Source organism: Cyanistes caeruleus, chromosome 1 (assembly GCF_971803275.1).
Source record: "Cyanistes caeruleus chromosome 1, bCyaCae1.hap1.1, whole genome shotgun sequence".
Classification (NCBI taxonomy): Eukaryota; Metazoa; Chordata; class Aves; order Passeriformes; family Paridae; genus Cyanistes; species Cyanistes caeruleus.
Window position 1 is genome coordinate 65,211,194 of NC_141701.1, and position 27,413 is coordinate 65,238,606.

Genomic DNA, 27,413 nt, shown 5'->3' on the forward strand with positions numbered 1-27,413 from the left:
ACTGGATTTTTTGCTAATACTGTCTGCATCAAACAAATGTCTCAGGCTTGGCATGTGCACTGGGCTGTGATGCACATGCTTTTTATGCAGTTAGATTGGTATTTCACATCTAACTCAGTTTGTCTTATTATTCTTTTTGCCTATCTAAAGAACATCATCTTAAATATTTACCTTCCTTTCCTGATCCAGTTTGCCAAAACTGCTAAAAATATAAGGCTTCATTCAGTGACATAAAGGTCAATCTGTGCATTTTTTAATTTGTATTTAAGGTACCTCAACAGAAATTTGATTTGTTTTTGTAACTCTGCACCCAAACCAGCCAGAGCAAGGTTGATCACACGGTGTAACTACCCTCAGTGAAATTGCAAAGTTAGGTCTATGTATTTCACTGGAAATGTGCAATGCTTTACCCTCAAGACAAGCTTTATCAGAAAAACAAATTCAGTAAAATACATAACCTACAACAAATATTTGCAGTGCTCTTATTCCTTGACTGAGGTTCTGAAGTAGCTCTGAAACTCTCCTACAGAATATAGAGGACACCTAAAGGAGGTGAAACATGCACACATAAGAAAAGGCAGGGCAATAAGGTAAGCTTCACCAGTTCTTGAACACACTGAAGTGTCACTCAGTGATGCTTGGTCTCTCTGCCCTTCTCCTTCATGTCAGGAACAACTTATATAAATGCAGTAAAGGATCATTCTTCCTGTCTCACATCTGCACAAAGGAATTGCTAGAGATTAGCATTTCATCACAGGATCATAAAACAGATTGGGTTGGAAGGGACCTTAAAGATCATCTAGTTCTAACACCCCTGCTGTGGGCCCAGACACTTTCCACTAGACCAGATTACTCAGAGGCCCATCCAGCCTGGCCTTGAGCACTTGCAGGGATGAGGCATTGAGGAACTTCTCTGGGTAACCTTTTCCTGTGCTTCACCACCCTCACAGTAAAAAAATTCTTTCTCATATCTAATCTAAACCTTTCCCCTTTCCATTTGAATTTCCCTATGTCCTGTCAATATATACCCTTGTAAAAAGTCTCCCTCCAGTTCTCTTGAAGGCCTCCTTCAGGTTCAGAGAGGCTGCTGTAAAGTCTTCCCTGAAACTTCTCTTTTCCATGCTGAACAACCCCAAATCTCCTAGCCTGTCTTTGTAAGAGAAGTACTCCAGCCATCTGGGCATTTTTACCTTCTTCTAGACTCACTCAAACAGACCCATTTCCTTCCTATGTTGGGTGCCCCAGAACTGGATGCAGCACTCCAGGTGCAGTCTCATGAGAGCAGAGCAGAAGGGCAGAATCATCTCCCTCAACCTGTTGGCCACGCTGCTTTTGATGCAGCCCAGGACATGGCTGGCTTCCTGGGCTGCCAGCACACTCATTGCTGGGTCATGTTGAGCTTCTTATCAATCAGTACATCCAAGTCCTTCTCCCCGGGGCTGATGTCAGTTCATTCTCCACTCAGCCTGTACTTGTGTTTGGGATTTCCCTGACCCATGTGCAGGATCTTTTACATGGCATTGTTGAGATTCACACAGGTCCACCTCTCAAGCCTGCCAAGGGCCCTCTGGCATCCCTTCCCTACACTGTGTTAACTGCACCACACAGCTTGGTGACGTTGGCAAACTTGCCGAGGCTGCATTCAGTTCCCCTGCCTACATCACTGACAAAGATGTTGAACAGTGCCAGTCCCAATATCAGCCCATGAGGAACACCTCCTGTCACTGATCTCCACTTGGATGCTGAGCCATTGGTGGCAGCTCTTTGGATGTCATCATCCAGCCAGTCCATCCACTCATCCACTGAGTGGTCCACCTGTCAAACCCATGCCCGTTCAGTTCAGGAGCAAGGGTGTCATACAAGTCAGTGTCAAGTGCATTCCACAAGTCCAGGTAGATGATGTCACTTGCTCGTCCCTTATCCACCAATGCTGTAGCGCCATCATAATAGGCCACCAAATATGTCTGACATGGTTTACCCATAGTGAAACCATGTTGGCTGGCAGAAATCACCTTCTTATTTAACATGTGCCTTAGCATAATTTCCAAGATGATTGCTCCACATTCTGGCTGGGCACCAAGGTGAGATTAACCAACATGTAGTTCTCCAGGTCTTCCCTTCCTCCCTTTTTAAAAGTGGGGGTTCCAATCAGAGAGAACTTCATCTGACTCCCATGACTTCTCAAATACAATGGAGATTGGCTTAGCCACTTCATCTGCCAGTTCCCTCAAGACCCAAGGATGCATCTCATCAGATCCCGTGGAGTTAGTCACCTTCAGGTTCCTTGGATGGTCTCAAACCTGTTCTTTTCCTACAGTGGTCCATTCCTCATTCTTCCAGTTCTTGCCTTTTCATTCTGTGACTTGGGCAGTATGGCCGGAGCACTTGCCGGTCAAGACAGAGGCAAAAAACTCACTGAATTCTTCAGCCTTCTCCATACCCTGGGTAGTCAGGCATCCTGATCCCTTCTGGAGAGATTTTTCCCTAGTGTTCCTTTTACTACCGATGTACTGATTTTCCTGTTTTAAACCTGTCCCTGTCCAGATTTAATTCCCTCAGGGCTTCCTAGCCTGTGCCTAAGGGACCCTTCTAAAACCCTTCTGTATTCCTCCCAGGCTACCTGTTTTTGCTTCCACCACCTGCAGGTTTCCTTTTTGTGTTTTGGTTTCTTGAGAGGCTCTTTGTTATCCATGCAGACCTCCTGGCATCTTTGCCTGACTTCCACTTTATTAAGATGCATCATTCTTAGGCTTGGAATAGATGACCCTTGAATCTTAACCAGCTCTCTTGCCTTGCTCTTCCTTCCAGGGGTTTATCCCATAGTATTCAAACAAATATGAAATACATATAGATATATAGATATATATATAAAATTATAGACCTTGGGAAAGGCTAGAAGTGAGAAGAGGAAATGGTAAAAAAATCCCTTCATTCCTTTCAATTGTTTGTGAATGCGTATTCCAGAAGCATGATATCCTGCATCTCCCATGATGTGAACATCTGACCTTTCACTGTATGCAAAATGATGCTTCATGCATTTGCTCCTCTTCTGGGTCTGAATGGTCTGGTCTGAATGCTGCTGGGAATGAATGGTCTGGTCTGAATGGTGCTGGGTGGTCTGGTTCTGGTTCTGGACTGGCTGCATTCACCTGGCTCTTTCCGTACGAGACCATGAATTATTTCTGAATTAGATGTTGGTACAGAGAATGTCCAGTTAATCTTCTAATATAGAAATAAGAATAACAAGGAAACATTGTCATTTGGACCTCTGTTTCTGATTTTTCAAACTAAAAAGGCTTTGAAGTACAACTCTCACTGAAATTCAGGATGACAGAGCATAGAAATCGTGGTATCCCAGGGTGCTCCTGCATCGTCTGCAAGCCAAGGATAAAACTCCCTTTAATTTCATCCATGCAGGCTCTAGTTTCCAAGCAGCTTTTCTAGAGGTAATTGATATATGACTTCCGAGATTGCATAGCAGATAAAAAGTATCCAAAATGTGCTTTAGATCTCAGTTCTGCTTTTATACTTTCTATAATTAAGAAGGAAAAGGTATGTGGAGACCTGGATGGGTACTCTATTTCTGGTATTTTTCAAGAGTTTTCAGAAGTTGACTAATTATAAACCTTTCAGGTATCTGAGGCTCCCACTGTTTCGAGAGCTTTTTTTACTGAATTCAGAAGAAGGGCCTGCTTTAACCCTCTTCTACTACAGAGTTAGAAACAAAGGAAATTGACTTCTAAGGCTGGATACACAATGTGTAACCTTGGTGTGAGGGATTAAAACTAAAATAATCAAAACTGACAGCTGGATACTAGTTCCCGTTAAACACCAAATTGTCATGCAGACAGTCTAAGTCATTGTTCATAGGTCAATATTTATACTTGGCCTCATCTGCTCCTTTGGTTGTTATTTGAAAAGCCAATATTTAAAAGTTCATGTTTAGAGCATTACTGATTTGGTCCATGAACTGTGGAGACTTAAAGTTCTGCCTGGAGAGGCTTGAAGTTTTTAAAAATAGGTCAGGAATGAGGATAACTTTTTTGAAGAGTAAAAACAACATGTTGCATTGACATTTTCAATCTATGTGATTCAAGCTGTATCACTTTTGCTTTTTTTCTTTCCTCTCAGCTGCTATGGGTTTTGCTTCTTATGTTTTTGAAGTGTTTTTATAATAATAAAGTACAGACAGAGCAGTTAGGAACAGAACTACGACACTTCAAATGAAATGCCAGATTGCTGTGGCCAGAGTTAATTCAATTACCTAATCTGCAGTTTAAATTTCTTCGCTAGTAACTGAAACACCTGGGTCATAATTTGTCTTATAAACAGCAGCTCTAGTCAGGTTTTATCCCTGCCATTTTACAGTAAGGAACCTCCATCCCTGTAGGCATCCAAACCCAACTGGCAAAGGCCCTGAGTAACCTGCTCCAGCTGGACATGCTTTATGCTGGAGGTTGGATTTGAGATTCCCAGGGTCCTTTCCAGCCTCTGTGCTTTTGTGATTGATTCTGTGTGCTTCTCCCAAGCTCCATCTGCATTGTTTCTTCAGATGGGTCTTTGTAATTCCAAAAGGCTTTATTTTTTAAATCTTCTTCTTTTTTAAAAACACTTCTTTATGGTGTGTGATTAGTATTCAGCTTGAATACACTGAAACATGTCATTTCATGTGGTAATTCATAGGGAAACTTGAACTCTAGCAAATGTCATTGGAAAAGGGGATTTGAATATATGTGTCTGAGTACCACTAGCAGAAGGTATTCCCCATTCACACATAATCCAAGAGTGGTGTGCTAAGAAAATAGATTTTTCGAAGTCAAGGTGAAACTTAAGTGGAAACATGTAATGAGATACAGTTTATCCATCTTTCCTTCCCGGGACTGTCAAAATGGTTGCCATTTTTCTTAATAGATACAGCTTTTGTTAGTGTTTCTTGTACTTTATTTTATTGTTCCTGCTATATAAATTAATGTACCTCAGTCTCTTTTACATTTCTACACTTTCCCATTTCATGTCAGTAGCCAATCTTCCCATCTCAACTTCTAAAATCATGTTTATTGTATTTTCATCCTTGTATCAAACAGCTTGACAAATTACTATTATCATTCACAAATCTAGCCTCATTTCCCATTTGGTTTTTTTTTCTGCACAGCTTGAGATAATAAAATAATATGATTATGGATAGCAAGAATTCAGCAATAAAATATTCATCATCTGCCCTATTTTTCTTTTGTATCTGGGAGTGCTATTCAGAATCTGATCATCCTGAAATTTATGACTAAGGGAAAAGGAATTGTGTTATCTGTAAATTGGGGTATCTGCTGTTGTATGTTGTTCAATTCCAAATGCATTTTCAAAAGCTTTGGAAATCCAGATGATATGACTTTGGTCCTGACAAGTTTTAGTGACTCTTGCCCCTGCTGCTTGAGTAATTTGACAATCCCAAAGCAGCACTCACACTTTTGAAGTCTATTGTGAATTGCACTTAGCCACAGCAGATTTCTCTATTCTTGATGCTGTGTCTAGAGATCTCTGGATCACCACTCTGTGCATGCTTATGCAGTGTATACTGGCATGGTTTGGGTCCTCAGTTGCATTCTGGATTTGTGTGTGCTGCGGGGAAGGGAAGGAAGCAAGGAATGGAAAATAGAGGCATGAAGCTAGGGATGAAAACTAGGATCCCAAGAGCTGGAGCTGAGACAAAATCCTGAGGCTGGGTGGTGTGTTTGCAGCAGCTTGAGAATCCTTTGGCAAATAAGCCTGATCTGCTTGAAGGAATCTCTTTAGCGTGATTGTTTCTGTCAGCATAGAAAGAAAGAATATACTGACAGATGCTGGCTTATTCCACCAAAGCTCTTCATAGTGCTGAGAAATCACCTAGGGCCTGGACTGTGCTGAGAAGAGCACAGTCTTTCTGTGCAGGCTCACCTTGCAGTTCTGGCATATGCTCATTGACTCCACACACGAAGACTCTGCCCATAATGTGGTAAGTGGACTTAAGTAGCACCCTGTCAAAAACCACATTCTGTTTAAGCATTTTGCTATGCTGCTTCTGCATTTTTTGTGATGTTTAAAAGTCCAAACAGGGCCACTTACAGGAGAATTCCCAAATTTGTAAGTTTCCTGAACAAGCACCCTTTCAAATAGCAGTGATGGATTTTAGATTAGATACTTGGGAAGCGACAGGGGTCTTCTAATTTCTAATGGGTTTTTGCACCATGAGAATGGCTTCTGCACCTGGCAGACCTATTGCAGCCACTGTCAGGGACTTGTAAGCCTGAACAGGGAACAAAACAGTGAAGGAGTCTCTTCCTTCCTCTCAGCTCCCAGTGCCACTCTGTCCTGCAGAGATGAGAGGTCAGAGGTCATTGTGACCTCTCACTCAGCTGTTCCCTACGTCTGAAAGGCAAAGTCCATTGATTTAACTGATAGAACTTAATTCTACAACTGCTTTTCAGAACAAGAGCTGTGGAAAAATAAAAGAGTAACTGTAAGAAGGTTCAAGTAACCAGTTACTCTTTCCCTTCTCTGCTGAAGTGTAAGTAACTGCTGGCAAGTTTCATGCAGTCTGTTTTCATGCTGTCTCTCAGGACATCCAAGGTGGCAGTTGACATTTGCTGTGTTTTTCTGCCAGCTATCACTGCAGCCAGCCAAATTCTTCAGTATTGGATGCAAAAGAAAGTTTTGTTAATTTTTTTTTTGTTCTAAGTCCCATGATTAAGGAAGTATTTGTGTGTCATTTTGCAGTCTAATCCTCCAGATGATTTTTTTTTTTCAATACTGAAGTTGTTTCATTCCCCAGCATAGTCAGAACAAACTGAAAATTGCACATCAGCAACCCAAAGGATATCCTGAGGGGATCACTTTTGATCTTGTTTCACCATGGGATTCACCTTAAATTGCTGAATCTGGGATAAACTGAAAGCAGTGATAACCCAATAAATGCTTGTAAAGCACAACCAGACACTTGAAAACATGTTTGTTAACATGGATTGGTGGTTAGTCATCCAAACAGAAGCAATACTATAGGTAAAACTTTGAAGAGGCAATACAGTTGGCACAGGTGGCTTCTTTTAGTCAGTCAGCCCCACCTCTATTCATTTGCACACTCCTGGAGTGTCCAAATGCTAGGATGCAATCTACAGAAATAAATAATAAATATAATAAAGTAATAAAATATATAATAAATATATAAATATATATATAAATATAAAAAATAATAAAATAAGTACAGAAATAAATACAGAAGGAGGTGTTTTCCTGAGGCACGGGAGGTAGTGAATCTTGCACACTTTATAGAAATGTTCAATGTAATGAAATCAATAAAACCCAGAAATCCAAAAAAAATTTTAACTGTACTGTGGATTCTCGTACTTGGAAGTAGGCTGATCCAACTAACCATGTTTTCCCTTTTGTTTTGCAATGCCATTGAAAGTAGAAATCATGGGCCCAGTGTAGCCACATGCCTACCACAGAGAGGCACATGTAAATCACATTAAGCACTACCACTCAAGTTGGGGAAACTCCATCCCACTGTATGAATGGAATCAAATTATTGATTTGTGAAATAAACCTTATAAACTGCTAAAGAGCTACAGCACATTCATTTTTTAAAGAGAAAAATGTAGAGCTCATTGTAAAATGCATTTTTTTAAAATAGAAAGTGTTTTGAGATGATAGCAAGAAGGGAATTCTGGTTTATACCAGGATTTGATTTTGCCTTTGATCAAATACAGTAAAAATTTTGCTTGAACCAGGATGTATCTTTGCAGTCATTGTGGCTAACAAGGTGACATAGCATAGTTTTACCCTATGGAGTTCTTTTGCTCAGACTTAGAATAAAACCTTTCTCCAATACTTCCCTAAAAGGCTTTGTGAGTTTCTAGCACCAGCTATTGTATTATTACTGCTGATAAATTTACGGCACATTTTTAATTATGTTTTGTAGATTTGACATTTGTGATTGATTAACCCGTTTGATATATGAGGAAAAATAATGGTCACGTGTTTGGCATAAGAATCACATTTTTTTTCTTCACCATTTGTACTGTGTACTTAAAATGTCATGATACTGGATGTAAAAGGGTGAGACTGGCTTTTTGACCCAGATGGTATTTACAATATACAGGTTGTATTTAATTAATGTTAAGGGATTGATTAACTTCAAAGTGCAGGAATTAAAGGGTTTTCTTTCTCTTTTTACCTCAGGCAGTTCTTAGTAATAGGAATTGCTGTAAATACTCCACGGTATAGTATATAATTAGTATAATGTTCTTTATTTGACTCCTGAAGTCTCAGAGACAAAAGCATAAGCTAAGGCAGACATATGGAAGAGCTGTAACTACTATCAGGGGGTCAATTTAGATATTTAACATTATTTTAACCTAGTTTTTATGTGCTCTGAATCCTCTGGCATGTGTGTGTGCACTTAAATACTTTCCAAAGCTATGCCGAAATTGTTCTGAGTTGCCTGCTGAAACTTTATTGGCTTCTCTGGAGTGAGTTCAGTCTCATTTTACATGGTGCAGCCTGAGATGTGCAGAAAGCACCAAGTCTGGCCAGGAGCATGTGCTGCCCACAGGTCTGGTCCTGCATAGAGCATGTCCCTGTACCTCTTCAGAACCTCCCAAACAGGAAGGAATCCTTCTCACATCTTCCCTCCTACCCCATCAAAACCATTAGTGCTTTCTCTAACCTTTTGAGGAGACCAGGGAAGGGAGGGTGATTTTTATGTCTGTGCGTGTGTGTGCGCGTGTGTGTGTGTGTTCCCATGTTCCTTCCTAAGGAGGAAGGTTGTCAGGGCAGGGAAGGACTATGACAAGGTGTTTATATTTTCTATTTTGCAACTTTTTAAAACATGAGATAATGTGGGCAGGAGAAAGGTGTGAGCTGATAGAAATAAGAGCAAGCAGAAGGGAGATGGCAAAAATGTAGGAAAAGCTGAAGCAGTGTGTCTGTAAGGGTGCCAGCCCCAAGCCCCAGATACGGTGATGTGAGGTTGCTGCTGTGAGGGTGGCAGCTCTGCACGTCTGCCCTGGGAGCTGACCCATCCACGAGGGGGGCTCCTTCAGGCAGAATGGGGAGGGCTTGGGGTGTTAGGAGCAGATGGGGAAATTAAAGAAATGCGGCTCTGTCTCCTCATGCGTCTCTGACCCGCAAATGAGTGGTGTTGGCCTGTTGAAAGCTGTCATGAGCTTTGGATGAGGGCCATTCCCTTTAGCATGCGCCAAAGTTTCTGGCATGTCTTCTGCATGGATGCTGCCATCATGAGCTTCCGAGCAGCTATTGTAATCCGTGGTTTCCATAGATTTTCTGTTTTGGTGAATAAATGAGTCCAAACTGCAGGATCCTGCTGTTCATGGCTGCCATGCCACCAAGTCCTTCTGCCAGCTGGGTGGACTTGGCACTGCAGAGTAGGACACCCAGATCCACGTGTAGATTCAAAACTCATACATGTGCATGCTCACAGCTGTGAAGATGTAGTTTAATTTTATATGTGTGGATGAGAGCTGAATGCCACATGGCCCTCTCAGTGTCCAGACAGAGTAAAGACCGTGAGCCCCACACCAATCCATTTTCTCGGGCTGATGGTGAGCTCGTTCCTTTGCAAGTGAAGCTCCATGACAAGTCAGAGGTGCCTCTCCAGAGACACAAACTCTGGGACCAAGGTTGTCTGGCTGCACAGACCCTGCATTTTGAATCTTCTTCGTTTCAACAGTTTTGTAATTTTTCTGTTGAAGCCTTTCCTGTTGAAACACCTCTTAGACTTAGGACATGGTACTGTGTTGGGTTTTAAAAAGAGTAATGCACAGCAGTGAGAACAGTGGGGAAGAGAATCTGTTCTCCATTTCAGAAAAGGACAGAAGAATATTCATTTCAGTCAGTCTCTGGTTCAGAAACTTCTTGAGCTTTAGCAGAGATGTCAGCTTGTACTTTAAGTCAAATAAGTTTATGCTAATTACATTGGTATATTTCTGTATGGATCCTTTTGGAAGCAAAACTTTTAGGAAATACTTATATTCTCCCTTCTCACATGCCCATACTACTTGTATGGATTTAATTTATTCTTTTTTGTGGACAGTGGGCAGAGAAAAGCATGGTAAAGTGCCTGGCAATTAAAATCACTGACTGAATGCCATCCAAATTTAGTTTTTTTCAAAATGGGATGGGACTAGGTAGTTTCCTTTAAAATTTTGTCCTTAATGGAAGTAATCACTATACATTGAAGTATGCTTCTCTAATAGAAACTGCTACTAAGGTTATGTCAGGAAATGCCTGACCATGAATGATGGAATATCTCCTCTAATATAATGTACTAATACATTGTAATGCCACTAATTGATATTAATCATTCTTGCTTATTTTTATTTGCACATTTCTTGTTTGCCCAGCTAGAGGAATTAAAAATTAGTGGGTTTCAGCATGATGTGAATGGATCCCTTGAGATCCATGAACTCACTGTAATGGCTTCTGCAAAGGAGACTGAGACACCTCCATGTGACATAACATGTGGCAATTGCAGATTTGGTCTTTTGAAAGAGATCTTCACCTTCACTTAACTTTTTTTCTGGTTTTGTGGCTTCCTTCCACTCAGAATCATGCTTCTAAAATCTTTTTGGAATGTTATTCTTAATCAGACTTATTCTGACTAGTATCATCAGAGATGTCTTATCATTTAAGGAAAGGATGTGTTATTCCAGTCTAAATGACATCAGAATGAAGGAGAGCAGGCTGAAATGCCATAAAGGTTTGTCCACTTATAGCAGAAGACCTACACAACTATCTTAAGTTTAGTGACTCAGAGTATCTGGCTTCTTATTTGATACCCATTTTATTTTATATTTTATTTATAGCTAAGCTACAGGGAGCTACTTTTTCAAAAAACCTTTTAACCTTCCTACTGGTAAAAAGAGTTACATAGAAACAGAGTAGTTTACCTGTTTAGATGACACCACTCAACTTAGTATTTGAAGATTACAAGTACAAGCACGGGTTTGGTAGAGGCTCTTTTTTTTCATCTTCTTACTAGTCAAATATATGCAAGAGTGCATCTGGCAGTTGTGCTCTTGGGAACCCGTGAAAGAAACATCTACAGGCTTCTCAAACAGATTTAATTTAGAAGAAAAAGGAAAATATTGATGCTCTTGAGAAAAAGGGGTTTTACAGTCTTTCTTAACTTTCACGTATAAGCAATGGTTTCCAAAAATGGAAATACACAGATTTGATTAAGCACTTGGCTGTCACATTTGTGTCTGTTCATGTTCAATTAAAAAATTCAGAGGGATTCTCTAGCATTATAATAATCTACTTTTTTAATATCTAGGCATTTATATTATCAAGTAACATCTGCTATGGCTTAATAACTGTGTCAAATGATTGTAACAGCTTTTTTTTTAGTGAATTTAATGATAAAAAGTTTTAGAGTTAATACAGGGAAAGTATTTATGCTGAAAGGATTGTATCTCCTATTTCACACTTTATGGCAGACATTTTGCCATTATGTTTTCAGGTTGTACTCTGAAGTGGGCTTTTTTTTTTTTTTTTTTTTTTAATTGTTGCTGATGCCAGCAGTCTTCAGTTCAGCAATATAGATTGCCTGGATTTTCTCCATCACATTTACTGCAAAAAAGTGGTTAGTGTGAATCAAACTCTTCTTATCAGTCATTTTGGCTTTATATTAGAAGCGTCTTGATTGATCTTAAGTTAGCTACACTAATATATGGCCAGTTTAAATGGGAAAAATGGTGTGATGATTTTGTCAGTGACAGATCTGGCAAAGTCTGTCCTCTTAAGCAAATCAATAAATTGATGCCAAGTAACAGGAACCCAGTTAACATTTCCTAGAGAAGAAAGTATATTTTTGAGTGTTTCTGCTGTTAGTGTATGAATTAAGGCATTCATTCATGCTTTGAAGCTTTCATCAGATTAAGAAAGGGTGTTGTTCATGTCGTACCATATTAAGGTCTTGGGTTTTCTGCATATATAATTTTCTGTGTTTAACGTGACAGGTTAGTTTAGAAGGACAGTTTCAAAATAATTAGCCCTAGATTTTTTTACTTTAAGAAAGATAAAAGATAAACCTTGCATGAGCTTTTATCCAATTAAGCAAAGCATATGTATACATATAAGAAATCACAACATCACAGAATATGAATAGTTGGAAGTGACCCACAATAATCATCAAGTCCATGATAATCCTGGCCCTGTCACACGTGTTTGAGAGAAGTGTCCAAATGCGTCTTGAACTCAGGCAGCCTTGGTGCTGTGACCATTCCCCTGGGGAGCCTGTTCCAGTGCCCAGCCACACTCTGGGTGAAGAAGCTTTTCCTGATATCCAACCTAAACCTCCCCTGACACAGCTTCAGGCCATTCCCTCGGGTCCTGTCACTGATCACCACAGAGAAGAGATCAGGGCCTGCCCCTCCTCTTCCCCTCATAAGGAAGTTGCAGTTGCAATGAGGTCTCCTTTCAGTCTTCTTCTTGCTGAGCAGACCAAGTGACCTCAGCCACTCCTCCTTCAACTTCCCCTCCAAGCACTTCACCATTTTCATTGCCCTCCTTTGGATGCTCTCAAAAACCTTAATAACTTATTAATATTTTTGTGCCCAAAATTGCAAACAGAATTCAATGTGAGGCTGCCCCAGAGCAGAGCAGGACAATCCCCTCCCTTGCCCAGCTGGCCGTGCTGTGCCTGATGCCCCCTAGGACAGGGTTGGCCCTCCTGGCTGCCAGGGCACTGCTGACTCATGGTCAGCTTGCCACTGACCAGGGACCCCCAGGTCCCTTTCCATGGCACTGCTTCCCAGCATCTCCTTCTGCTGTGTGTCCTTACAGCCAGGGTTGCCCCATGTCGGGTGTAGAATCTATCACTTTCTTGGATTTTTGAACTTCATACAGTTGGTGATTGCCCAGCCCTCTAATTTGTCAAGATCTCTCTGCAGGGCCTCCCTGCCTTTATGGGAATCAACAGCTCCTCCCTGTTTTGTGTCATCTATGAATTTGCTTAGTATCCCTTCCAAGCAATTTATAAAGATACTGAGGAGCGCAGGGCCTAAAATGGAGCCCTGCACAACCCATCTTTCACTGCCAAATGCCAATATGTAGACACCAAGTTATCTCTAATCATTTTAATGATGAACATTTGTAACATTTTTGTAGTATAGCTCAAATCACATCTCTGTGTGACATAAATCCTTCAAAATAAGGTTTTACACACCAGATACTTCAGTGTGGCTCTTTGCTAGGACAGTACATGTAGCCCCAGAAAGGTTGTGCTCTGTTATGCTAAAAGCCTAGGAAGAGCCTTTGCAGGCATTCAGAAACATGACACATTAAATGTGAATAGCATAAGCTCTCTGGCAGGAGAGTGACAGAACTGCTGTGTAGAGGCCTGTTCACACAATTCAACAAACCTTGGGTTACATTCCTTATGCCAAATTTAATCAATTTTAATCAAGTGAATAGATTTCTTAAAAGTGCATGGATTTCATTGATTCTATATCTAGACATTTCTAGATGATTTTCCTAGGCAGATTGCTGCAGAAATGGTGATAAACACACAGATCACCTAACTATTTATAAGAATTACACTCTTAGCATTTAATGTGATGTTTACATTAGAACAAAAATAAGCAGGATCATGCACCTGATTTTTCTGAAAAATTTGTCATTTAATGTATATGAATATATACATATATATGTAGGCATACATAACTCAAAAACATAGTATGCTCACCAGCAGGCAAATAAGCATGGAAGAATTCCTCCCTCCAAACCTAGACTGCATGTAAGTGTACATTCTACATGTAACAAATTCATGCAGCTGTAACTGTTCCTGTTCTCTGATACCAACTGGTGGGATTTAAAAGGAGTTTTACATGTGGAAGTGCAAGGTGCAATTTTAAATTTTAGTGGGGACTAGATGCTATGGTGTTGTTAATCACAACTTGGCAAGGGACATGCATGCAAAGTGCTTTAAACAATAAGATATAATGAAGCCTGTTTTAGCTTAATAATATGATTGCATTTCCAAGAAGGTTGAGTTCCTTCATCATTTTCTTGTCTGTATTCTTTATCTTGTGTTCCTTTTGTAAGTCTACAGCAGAGCACAGGTAAACATTACGAATGAAACTGCTGTAAAATTTTACCTTCAGCTAAGAAGTCATGTGTGAAGACATATGAATGTGTTCAGCTTCTATAAAAAATGTTAATCAAACTGTACTATTCTTCTCTTGGTAAAGGAGAATGGTCTCCAAAATTGTTAGTGTGCCAGTTTGTAGCAGACATCATAAATATTTTCTGTAAATTGTTCTGTTGCAGACGAAAGTGTATGAAGATTAATGTCCACAGCATAAACACACCTGCAGTCTTTATTCATTTTAACTATACATAGGAATGTAGATCTATTAATTTTGTGTTCCCTAAAAATCTCTCTAATACCTTCACGCTATTAACATTGTCACCTAATATCACAGTAATGTGATACTATGCACACCTTAGTGGATGTGTACCTTTTAAGACGAATTACATGAAAATTTCAGAAATTCTGATTATTTGGCAAATCAAACTCAAAGTATAACTAAGGTTAAAACATAGCAAGTACAGGGTTTATTTCAGTTTTTCCTGTTCAAGAAAATGTAAATTTACTCATAATTGTCTCATGCAGGGTGTATGGAATGAGTTTTCATTTAATCTCCCTTCCTGTCTGATGAACACAAATGCTTGGCAATCAAAATCATGAGTCAAAGATAAAGATTTCTTATCCTAGCCTGGTTTATTTAAATTATGATTTAAAGGTGGGAATGTGAATCTTGAAGCCATTTTGTAGTTAATGAAGCAGTAATAAGAACCATCTACCTTCAGCTGTTTAAATGGCTGCAGGAATGTTAGAAATTTATACGATCATAAGAATTCTCAGCAGAACATCTTATTTAAGTAAACTTTTCTTATCTCTGCTGCTTTCCCAAGCTAATGATTAATAATCCATTAATTTACATTTCTGAATTTTTTTTTTTCTCAGGTACACAAATGATTTATCAAGGAAAGCCCAACTATCATTAAATATCATGTGAGGTTCATTCAGAGACTTTTTTAATCTATAGTGGCCTATCAAAAGATGTGAAAATACTTGATAAGTCTGTGAGCCTTGCTTTTGTGTGGATGTCCTGAAAGGGGTGGAGGAAGAATATTCAATATATTTATGTCTGCAAATTGCACTATCAACTCATTTTCCAGGTGCAAATGACATGTACGGGCAGGAAAACTATATACACACAAACAAGGAGAGCATGCCACGAGCTTTTTCAGGGAACTACTTGCCAAAGAGAGTCTAAGCCATAGGGATGGCTGCTGTATATTGCATGACAAATATTTCTTCCTCCATCTTACATTCAGAACTCATTCTTCTTCCAAGACTGCCAGAGAACCAAGACTGTTGCTAATGCTCAGAGTAACAGAGAAGTGGGACCCTGTGTCTCGTGACAGGTTAATTTTTCAAATCCACATGGTTCTGTGCATAAGCCTTATTTTACATCCTTTGCCTTTGAATTCTGTCTGGCCAAACTGTATCTGAAGCAGTGACCTGGCAAACAAGACTGATCAATTTGCACCATCAGAGGATGAGCAATAGCTACAATAGTCTCTTCCTAACTATTTCTAATCTTGCTGGATGATTTTCCCTGCCTCACTGTCAGCATGTTTATAGGCTTAACTGTACAGAAGGTAAAAACAGAAGCCAAGTCTACTCACCTTCTCTCTGGGCTGTGCTGAGGTGCCTGTTAGTTATAGCTAAAGAATAAAGGTTTGAAAACATCAGAAGAACTTTATGCTAAAGAAAACATCAGCATATCAACTCTGTAAACTGGTAGTCGCTTGATGCTTTTAGGACTTGTCGTGATCCAGAAATTCTGAGTGATGCTGCCCTGAGAGTAAATAATGTGAATCTTAACTATGTCTGTAATAATAGCTGATTAATCACTTCATTTCAAACTGCTAACTTTCCAGGTATACACTGCTATTTTTTTTAAGCATTAATATGGTATTATTTAAACATTAATGCAGGATCGTTCTTGTGTCTGTTCAGTTTCTATTATAAGCTAAATACATGAAAAAAATTCATTTAGGGAAGAGGGGAAAACCTAAACATTAAACACATCTCTTTCCTTTTCACAAGTGAGGAGCAGATTTTAAGCCTGCTTCTGTGGTCCAGGTAGTGCATTGTGCTGTAATCAGAAGTGTTCAGCCAAATTCTTGCTCCCGAGACTCCGGAGTTGTAGTCAAAGTGTCTAAAATGCAAGTGAGTCAAGGCTCTTGAGTTGGAGTTACCTTATTTATGGGACCAGCCACTACAGCTGGGAAATCTGTTTACCTCTTTTTGTAAAACTTGCGTTACAAGCTTTAGACACCATTAAGTCAGGCGGTGTTTGCTGGTGCTCCACTGAAAACACAGACATCTAGATGCTTATCATCTGTTCCTTGTCCATTTTTCTCCAAGTCAAAATCAGAATTCTAAAAATGGTTAATTTCTGGAGAACAGCCTTATTGGAGGGCATGAAATCTGGTTCTCAAATGTGGAAGAAAGAACAGTATAACTTCATTTGTACTCGAACATATAGTTATCAATTGCAACTGAGACTTTATGGCTTAATGTACCACAGTGATTTGACAACCCATGGTGATAGAATCACTGTATGCATTACTGATCTGCAGGAAAAAAGTAAAGCAATGACAGTACCATTTTTCAGATTTCCATAGGGGAAACTATCTTTGGCATCTGTTTTAGTTTGCAGAAAAAAAAGAAAAAAACTCTTCTTTTAAACAATTTTTGCATGACTTAAGCTAAATTGCACAGTAAAAGAAAGATAATCTCCTTTATAAGATACTGCTGAATGAACCCTAATCCTACAAAGAAAAAAAAATTAGAAGTAATATTTAGATCTATGATTTTTGGTTTTTTAATTTCCATATACTTCGATTTTTAGACACCATCTCACATTCAAAGATGAACTTGGTTCATCGACCTCAGGCAACTAAAAATCAGTGAGGCATGGTGTCTATCATGTTTTCTTTATTTGTTTAATGATGTATATATCTACAGCCCCAATTAGATTTGGAAGCTGAGGTCCCTCCTGGGTCTTCTTGTCTCAGCAGATCCGAGAAGACCGTGTTACCTTGTACTATTTCCAACATTCTGTCTTAATATTTTTATTTCAGTTACTTCCCTGATTGCAGGAAAAATATAGTCAATGGAGTGATAAAGCCCTGAATCCTTTTGATCCTGGCAATTTGATTACCATTTAAAATGAGGATTTCTTTATGACTGAAATGTTCAAAGTTTGTCTTTTCCCTTTCAGCATTGCCTTATAACAGCATCCTAAGAGAATAAGACCTCCTTGGCATATATGAGATGCATCAGTAATAATCCTGTTTGCAGAAACCCTGCATGCGTACAAAATGTCAACATTCAGATGAAGTGTGACTGTTTTGCAGGGTTTTTTTATAAATTACATTTTTATCATCTTCCTTGTAAAATTATTCTAAGGAACTGTTGATGCATTATTCTTTCACTCCATTGTTTTTTCTGGTTTTGTTTGCAATTCCCTGATTATACTTCACTCTTAAGAAAAGCTTCAGAGAATGCTCTGTATTTACAGTGTGAATTATGATTCTGCCAGTGTGCATAACAATTGCATTATAAATATTTCCTCAGCCATTTGATAAAGACGCAAATTAAGAAAAATAATTACCATTACAATTACAATTATATATAATTACACTATATTTAATTTAGTTTATCTCTAACCTCCTCTTGCCATAATGTGCTCATTGTTGAAGAATGAGATTTTAGCTGACTGTGTTGGAAGTAAACATGGATTTTTCTGTCATTTACAATGTATTTTTTTTTGAAAGAAGAGTTTTATCACCAGAAAATAATATAGTTTAGGTGATTCAACTTCAAAACAGCCTCCTAGATGAAAATTTTTTGTGTGGGTGTGGGTGTGTGGATGTGTGTGTGTGTGGAGTTTATCCTTCATTAAGTTAGAGAGTCTGTTAGTTCCTAAAAATGCTACTTCCTTAAATATAAAGTATTTATACCTGAGCAAGCATAGTTAATTTGTACTTGTGCAGTAAGAGAGATTTATGGCTTCTGGGTTGACTAAACAAAATGGATGCTTTTCCAGAGAAGCAGAGTCCTCCAGAACATTGAGTGAGGACCCATTGTCTCTGAGAGGGAACAGTGCAGAGACTTACATAGCATTATGCCCTTATTTAGCATAAATATTAGCCTTAGGCTAATCAGTATGTACCAAGACACCCGAGGAGGTAGAACAGCTAAGATGTGTCAGCTTGCTTTGTTTGCTACGGGCAAGTGTGTACACACCTGCTGTTCACAAGAGCTGCACCTAAACTGTCTTGCTTTGGTAGGATTCATTTCTGAAAAGAAAAAGAGGACAAGGAACTAGAAAAAAGAGGATTGTATATTTTTTCATTTTATGTCAAGAAATGCTCTGTGGTCCTCCACTGCTACTGCTTCTGACTCAGAGTACTCAAATTATATTAGCAAGACCATGTAACCTGTTCACATGCCTCTCAAATGGTACTGTTTTCCTGACAAAAGAGGCTACACACAGAAGAGTCTGTATGGTGTTATTGTTGTTTATAATGCATTTATTTGGTATCTTCTTCATGTTGACTTCAAATAGTCCCTTGACACTTTAAGCATTCCTCACGTATGTTAAGCAGTCATGTTAATTTGTGCTTTTCAGAGGCTCTGAGACTAAATATTTTCATTTCTCTACTCACTTTAGGGAATTCTTGTCCTATTCCAGATGACATTCTGTTTTTAGACACTCTGTGCAGCTTTATGTCTTAGATGTACACAAAACTGATTGCTTGCTCTTCGTTATTCAGTCTGCAATCTGCCAGCAAACTGTGACTCCTTAAAGGAGTAGTAGCCTACGATTCTGTGTCTTTCTCCCAGGTAACAAGGAACAGAATGAGAGGAAATGGCTTCAAGTTGCTCCAGGGGAGGTTTAGATTAATAACTGGGAAAAATTTCCTCACTGAAATGTTGTTGTTGCCAGGCATTGAGATAGGCTGCCCAGGGGAAGTGGTGGCTCACCAGCCCTGGTAGTGTTCAAAAGGCGTGTATATGTGACACTTGGGGGAATGTTTCAGTGGTGAACATGGCAGTGCTGGGTTAGCAGTTGGACATGATAGTTGGACATCTTAGAGGTCTTTTCCAACATTTATGATTCTATCATTGTGTGACTAAAGGAAATAAAGATAATTGCTTTATAAATGTGCTCATCTCTATTTTTCAATTTCCATAAAATTTTTGTTATCATTTAGGATATGTATCTTAGCTGGTTGACATGGATTTTGAAAATGGACACAGACTTAATTTTCCCCAAACTGTTATGTGTTTAATGTGTTTAACACTATGCCTTTATTAAAGTCTGAAATCCAGCATTGGTCAGTTGGCAGAACAGTAGCTACTCCCAGCACTTGAAAATAGAACCGAACCAAGTGCAGTTCCCATTTTAGTATCTCAAAATTGGAACTGTAGCTTTTGTCTGCTTAAGCTCCAGTTCACCTTTTAAAAGCAGGGGAGCAGCATTTACTTTTGGTATGTGTATGCAAAAAGGTCAGTCAGAGCTTCACTAAGATTTGGTTTTAAATAGTGGCTAAGGATAACATAAATGAAGATAAACTTAGAGTAGCATTTAGGTTAATGTACACTGCTTGTATTTCATTAGCATCTCTTTATGGGAAAGATGTCTGTGGAAGGACACAAGGTATTCATTTATAACCTGTTCACAGTGATTAGCACAGAGCTGACCCAGTGTGCAGAGTGGTGTGAGGTAGATGGAGGAGCTGAATGGTTGGATGTGTTCCTGAGCAGATGCTGGTGAAAAATTGTTAGGAAAGTGTCTAATTTATTCTAATCAGGATAAACATTAATGACTTACATCTCACAGGTATATAGGAAAGAAATCTGAAATTACTCAATTCACATTTCTTCACATCAATGGATGACTTTCACGATTTAACTTGGTTGGAAACTAAGTGCCATGTATCTGCCCAAAAGCTGGGAAGTCAAGATGATGCCCATACCTTTAATGAAAACCTTCATTTTTAATGTTACTTTTTAAAATTAAAAAATAGCTTCAATTTTTTTGAGGAAAAAGTGCAGCTAAAGGCAGCATAGCAGATGGCACCTGTTAAACCAAGGAAAAGTGCAACTTCTAAAGGACAGTGAACTTGGATATAGGCACCAGTACTCCATGAGAATATCTTGTGGTGGTAGCCAGCAATGTGTGTCTCTGCCAGTCTCTCCAGAAAATTCCCCAGGCACCCTCTGTGGACATGGGTGTTATAAGCAGAAAAAGCAGCATGGTGCCCTTTCTCAGCCTACCTGCACAAACACTCTTCTTGGTGACATTTACCTTCATGCAGAGGGAGGAAGTAAGGAAGAAGAGTCACAGAGTCTGATTACAGTCCATGATAAATTTGTCCATAGAACTTGTTGCTGCTAGCAGGAGTTTAATTAGAACAATTCAAAAGCTCTGAGGTTCAACTTTAAATTAGTAGCCAGACTCTCCAGGCTTGTGGCCAAGTGCTTCTTGAAGTCAAATTTTACCAGGATCTTTCTTGCTAATCAATATCCATCTCTGTGAGTAGTCAATGTTATCTTCAGTCAGCTCCATCATTGGTATATGTTATTATGATAACAAAGGTCGTAAAAATGCTGATTCTTTTTGCATAGCTTAAAATTACCCAGCTTTTGTTTTGATGATAAATGTGCCAATATCAAATGTTGTACCTCTCAAAATCTTCCTCTTATCTCACTAATTTATTCTGGTTTTCTCAAAAGAGCCTTTGAAATGGCTCTGGTGAGTCTGAACATTAGAATTTTTATAGATGCTATGTTGGTTAATTGAACAAATACATTAGTCAAGTTGTATTAAACATATCTGCGAGTGACTAACAAATGTAGCTTTAAAAACATTAGTGAGTGCAATATCTCATTAGGTATAATGTTCTCAACAGTGTGTTATCAGATATATCCCTTCCCTCCAAAATATAAAATATTAGCTAGAAAATAATCTAAAGAGCACTAGTTAACTAAAGAATATGCTCACTATGAAAACACAGTTATTTTCATAGATTACAAGTGAAAAGAAATTTTAGATTTTTTTGCAGTTCACATGCATCAGCAAGATATTAGGAATATTTTTTGGTAGGTTTATACTAAAGCAATGACAATTTAGATTTCTTTCTACGAGAATGGCAGCATTTTTTGCATTAGGTTTGTTTTCAGAAGAATTGGTGAAGAACTGTGCTTTTTCATCAGAGCCTAGAATTGTGTCCCTCAAATGTGTTTGGGTTTAGAGGATGAGATTACAACATGTTAGTAAATTTCATATGCGTTGTCATATGTGCACAGAATGCTCTATGGCACGGTGAGAAACCACAACAAGATAAACAAATTCTGTTGAGAAGTCTGAACTTTATAGTTTTCAGCATGCTGCAACTTGAAAACAAGTGAACTGATTTTCTATGTACTGTACAAGTTTTCTTAAACTAAACCTTCCCTCTATATTTAGACTGAATGTTAAAACTTTTTCATTTTAGCTATTCTAACTACAAAAATAACTGACATATTCTTGTTTCCCACCATGCCTGATGTTTTCCTGGTAACAACATGTAGCAAGTAATTACCTTTGTTTAGTCATCACAGGCAATATTTGTAAAACTACTGCTTTGTTTTTCAATCTGAGGTCATGTACAGCAGCTCTGTGCAGCACAGTACTGTGCTGTGCTGGGGTACTGCTCCTCAGGGCAAACTTGCACATTCATTGCAGAAAAAGGCCCCAGGCCAGTGACAGGATTCACAAGCATTCAAGTAAATACGTAATGGGGACCCCCTGACAGTAGAAAATTCTTGGACCATGTCTGAGGTGAAAAGAAAATTAATTTAGTGGCTGCAAAGAGAAAAAAAACAAATAAAAAACCAAAAACAAACGAAAAACAAACCAACAAAAAAACTCCCAACACAACAAACTAGGACAGCTAAGTTTTACCTTAAAATACCCTGAGCTGTCTGTCTACAGCATCCAAAGTTATTAATTTTTTTTTCCCCCCAGGATCTGAGGTTTCAATCTTTTGTGTGTATATAGACATTGAAAAGGAAGATATCTCTTCAGAAATTGTACCAGAAAGAACAAAGACTGTTTATTCCCTCATATGGTTAAGCTGCCCTATTAATGTCAATTTTTAATTTTATCCTTTGGATTTCTCATTAGCTTTACAACATGTCTAGATTATTTAATTATTATGTTTCAGCTCGTAGATGACATAAGATTTAAGAGCTTTCGCTGGGCTCTAGCAAGTTGTCGCTATATTTTGCCTGAAGCTGCTTTTGTATAAAATAATCTTTCCATAGTTAACATTCAGGATACTCTGCAGAGCATCTTAAGAAGACTTAAATGCTAAATAACTGTCACATAGCAAGCCTTAGTATTATTGCACTAAATTACATTGCGAGCAGTGTGATAAACAACATCATAATACTTTGACACATTCATCATTAATTATAACTGAAATCTAATCTCGACTGGATTTTTTTCAGTAATTATAACCAGTAAAGCAAACATTAACATACATGGATGGGGAAGGGAGGGTGAAGGAAAGAAGTCTTCTGAACGCATAGCTGATATATCAAAATACTGAATGGGCTGACAGTCTTATTAGGTTTTTATATGGGGTTTTCTACATACATTAAGAGATTAAAAATCTGAAATACATTTAGAATTCATTATGTGAATAATCATTTTGAAGGCAAAGCTTTTCAGAGACCTACTGGTTGTGCCATTTTAAGGTGGCATATGACATTCCAGATTTCTGCTGTCTTACATAGAAGACTAGTATTGAATTAAATTTAAAATCAGAGATCCCTTTGACCACCAAAGTGCTGTCTGGATGATATTTCAGGTTTCATGCTACTAAATTCCCTGTATTTCTCTAAAAATTGTGTAATGTATTTTTGAATGGCAACTCTATGTACCTTTTTTCTCCAAATCCACATTTATTTTCCACTGTGGAACTTTGTGGATTTGGGGAGCTCCTATTCTGCTGGTGCAAACCTCTTTTCCTTGGTGATCAGGAATCTTGGAGTCTGACAGCCAAGCTGAGGGCAGCAATGCTTTGTGCTACTTCCCATTTTGCTCTGCTGCACCATTACAGCAACCAATTGGCCCAGTCAGAGCTCATGGCAAATGAATGAATTTTTTTTCTCTTTGCTATCTTCTTAAGACTCTGTTTTATTAAAGTACTTTATTGCTTGGGTAATACTAAGCATACTTCCAAGTGTGATTATACTTTCCTCTGTATATTATGAATTCCCTGCACACAAAGCTAACTGCTTTCTACCATTTCCAGTGATGAGCAAATCTGAAGAGAAGATATGTACATTTTGTCAACTGTATGTACTCTGTTTGGAGCAATGTCACCTGGTTCTCCTACTGGATATTTCTATTCACACCAGATATCTTCACTGCCTATTACTTTACAAGCATCACACAACCTGGCTGCATGTCCCTGAAATATCTATATGCTGTACCCGAAAAATCAAACTAGTGGAAGAGGAAGTAGGTTCATTTCAGCCCTGCTTAGTCTTTGGTTGTAAATGAACTATGAGAAGGTTTTTTCCAGTGGTATTTTTACAGAAAACATACCTATTTTTCTCTGGTGATGTGTGCAATTTGGTGAAACATTTTCTCTTATACTTACAGCAACACTGTCTATAGCATTTACAAAAACTCTGTGTATTTTTGTCCAGGAGAATTATAGACTCATTGAGAGCTGAACTTTGAAAGTGCTTCTATTTGCAAGAGGGAATAGATGACTTGCTGTATTGGTACATGTTGAGTTTTTGAAATGAGTGTTTTGTATTACAATGTCACTGTACAATTTTTCTTTCATGTCTGGTAGGATTGAGGCAGAAAGTTTTCCTGTATTCTTAAGTGAAAAAAAAAACATTAATGGAGGTGGATATTTCCATGTTTACTGATGTGTTGACTTCATCTTATAAAATCATACAGCTGTCATGATCACCTTTTACTTCTGTGACAATCAATATAACTAAAATTATCTATTTATTCCTCACCACCATCACCAGAGACCCTCCTTATGGAAGCATAGGGAACTAGTCAATATGCCATACTCTCAGGTTGGTAGAATCTGCACACAAATTTATAAGACAAAAAAAAAACCCTGTCAGTACGTGCATTTCTTTTGCTCTTGTCTCAGTAGTCTCTTATACAACTGATGCTGAGCAAGATGGTGTCCCCCTAGTTGCATGTCAAATGGAGCTGGCTTGGTCACAGAAGGATCATCAAGAGGGATGGCTCCAGGGTTTTCAGAGGTTCCCAAAATAACTATTTTGGCATTTTCTTTTTTTTGGATTCCTGGAGGGCAAAAATCTTCTGGGTCATGTAATCAACCTATTTGTGGTCAAAGACACCCACACTGTATAATAACCTCTTTATACTAAGCTTAAGTGTAGAATGAGAGGGATACCTTTGGGATGGGGGAAGGAGGATATGTTGGTGTTGGTTTTGGTTTGTTCCTTCTTCTTCTGTTGGGAAATGGTTCTATAATTTCATGTCTTGGACGTTACCAAACTTTCGATTTGCAGTCTGTACTACCTTGTGGTCAGTTTGGTCATTTATCTGCATTTTGTCCTGTAGCTGTTTTTCCTTCCAGGTTATTACCCACCTTTTCCATCTTTAGATCTACCAAGCAATTCTACTTAGCTTTGAATTTCCATACTGTGTGAACTGTACACTTCTCTAAGATGCTCTTTCCTTTTCTCTGTTCATAATATACAGCCTGCCACAGAAAATCTTACCAAACCTTTATGAATGGTGTTTTTATTTTTCTATCTGTAAGTCCTAGTATGTTTTCCTGTTTGTCATCTTGATGGCTGATAGTTGATCTGATAGACTGGCAAATCTAATATTTTGGATGACAGTCCTCCAGTTCATGGCAGAAGTTAATGTCAGTAATCCCTAAGTGCATAATAGGGCTTATGCGTGGTGATGTGCTTATCATACATTATAGCATATTATACATTTAATCTCATTTCTGTTTTTAGGGTTTTCAACATTATCTGTTTCTTACTGCACACATTATACAGCCCCGTCTCCTGCACTGACAGTCTCCAGATTTCACTTCAGCAGCCCATTTCATCTTCACATTCTTACTTTATATGCCAGGATCATTACTGAGACTATTAAAAGAGATACTTTTCCCAAAGCCAGTGCTCAAGGAATTAAATGGGAAACCTTTTCCTAGCATAATAGTTCCCCTTTCAGCACAATTGTTTGGCCTGCTGTAACACTCTTTCAATATTCTTTGTTCTATAATAGTTCTTCATATGACACTAGAGGTAATGTTTTACTGAAATCCAGATAAATTAGTTCTGCATTTCCTTTGCCTAGAAAAATAATGTGCTTTTAGAATGGCAGCCTCTCTGGGATTGATTTTCCATTGGCAAAATCCATGGTGCATTTGAACATGCTTTTATTTACTCATTTAATTGTGCTTTCATTCAGAACTTGTTTTCAGAATGCACATAACACTGAGTTCAGCACTAACAGATGTGTTGTTCCCTGGATTACACTGTTTCCCTTTCTTCAGTAGAAACACTGTGTTTTCTGTTTTCCATTCCTGATTTGAAAAATTTGCTTACTGGCCTGTATTATTTGGTTTAGGGAGTTTTTCATGCCAATTTCTTACAATTCTGGGGCATAGCTTATCTGTCTGCCTGTGTTCAACTACACTATAACCTTTAAAGTGAGTTTCCACACCAGTTGTTTATTACAACTTCAGTTTTGATACTTTCCACACTCCTCCAGCCATGAGTCACTCTCTTCTGATCTATGTTTTTCATCAGTCCTTCTTAAAATCTGAGTCCAAATGCTCAGGTAGTTTTCAGACTTTTCCACCAGCTCTTTGCTTCTTGAATAACAATCATATTCCTTTTCTTTTTATTTATACTCCTTTTTTTTTAATATTTCTTTGTTATTATACATATCCTTAATATTTTCTGTTGTTTGTATATGAAGAATAGTTTGCTGTTCAGTTTCATTTGTTTGTCAGGGCTCGGCTCTGGGGAATTCTCACTTTATCACTGTGCTTTCTGTCTTTCCATCTGTAACTTCCTTCTTTGAGAGCACTTTTTCTGATTTCATGTCATCTTTAATAAGAAGTACTAAAATTTCTCATAAGAGGTTTTTTTAATTTTTTTTTTTAGTGCAGTTTATTATTGGAGGCTTTCTCTAAAAGTTCATTTTCTTTATTTCTTTCATACTTTTGGAATGCAAATTCCACATATTTTTTAACCTCAACCTCAAGTAATTATAAGTCTCCTCTTTATCTAAGTATTTGATGATTTCAGTTCAGTTTTCCTGGCCAAGTAACTTCATTAATGTCTCATTTTGGCCCAGTCACACTCAAAATCTCATTTGAGGTTGCTTATCTGTCTGTGACACGTAACCTCGTAATTCCTCTGACCAGGGTTTCAATCAAAGTCTCCCATTGTGTATTGTATAACTGTTTGTAAAAGCCATTTATTTATCAGGTGATTATTTTATTTGTAGCAGGTTTTGTTTGGGTTTGGCTCCAATATTAAGTAATAAATGAGCCAAATCATTTCTGTTATCTTGGTTTTGCTTGAAAAAAAGTTAAAGTCTTATTTATTTCTGTGAGAGTGAGAGAAAAGGATCTTTTGGACCCAAACCTGATTTTTTTTCCTACATAGCTACATAGCCTATAGCAGAATCCTAGCAAATAATCCTTTTTGTTTTGAACATCTCACCAAAGGCATTTCAATTAAAAATATTTCAGTTTTCTTTACCACCGTCTCTCCTATATTTACGTATTTTCTTTAGCATGATGTCTATTTGTGATTTTTTTTATTATTCCTTCTTTTTTTTTTACCACAGACTAATAAAGTAGTGTCCTAGAGTGGCTCTAATCCCTCCATTTTGTAGCCCACATACTTTTTCTTAGCATATAAACATCTCTGCTTTTTTCACCCACTCATTATCCTGTTTTCTATTTGTGTGATAGCTGGGATGATATTGCTTACATAACAAATGTTTCTATGAATATTAAGTTTTTTATTTCTCTATTGATGAAAACACTCCTAACCCTCTGCTGTTCCTTTACCCTGTTGATTCCTCAGCTACATGACTCATGATGTTCTTTTCTGTCAAAGCCAGGGACAGGAGTCATCTCTCAGTGCTCCCTACTTCAAGAATCGCCAATGCCCCGTAACATGCCAGAATTTTCTTGACTTCTTGAAAGAATTGTTAGTTCAGATGATCCTTACTTCTGGATTAGGA

General features: G+C 38.2%; 1 protein-coding gene across 1 annotated transcript in view; it reads left to right on the plus strand.

Annotated features, from left to right (window-relative positions):
* The window catches only part of MOCOS (molybdenum cofactor sulfurase), a 210,868-nt gene that overhangs the window by 84,532 nt on the left and 98,923 nt on the right, over positions 1-27,413 (plus strand). The window lies entirely within an intron of this gene.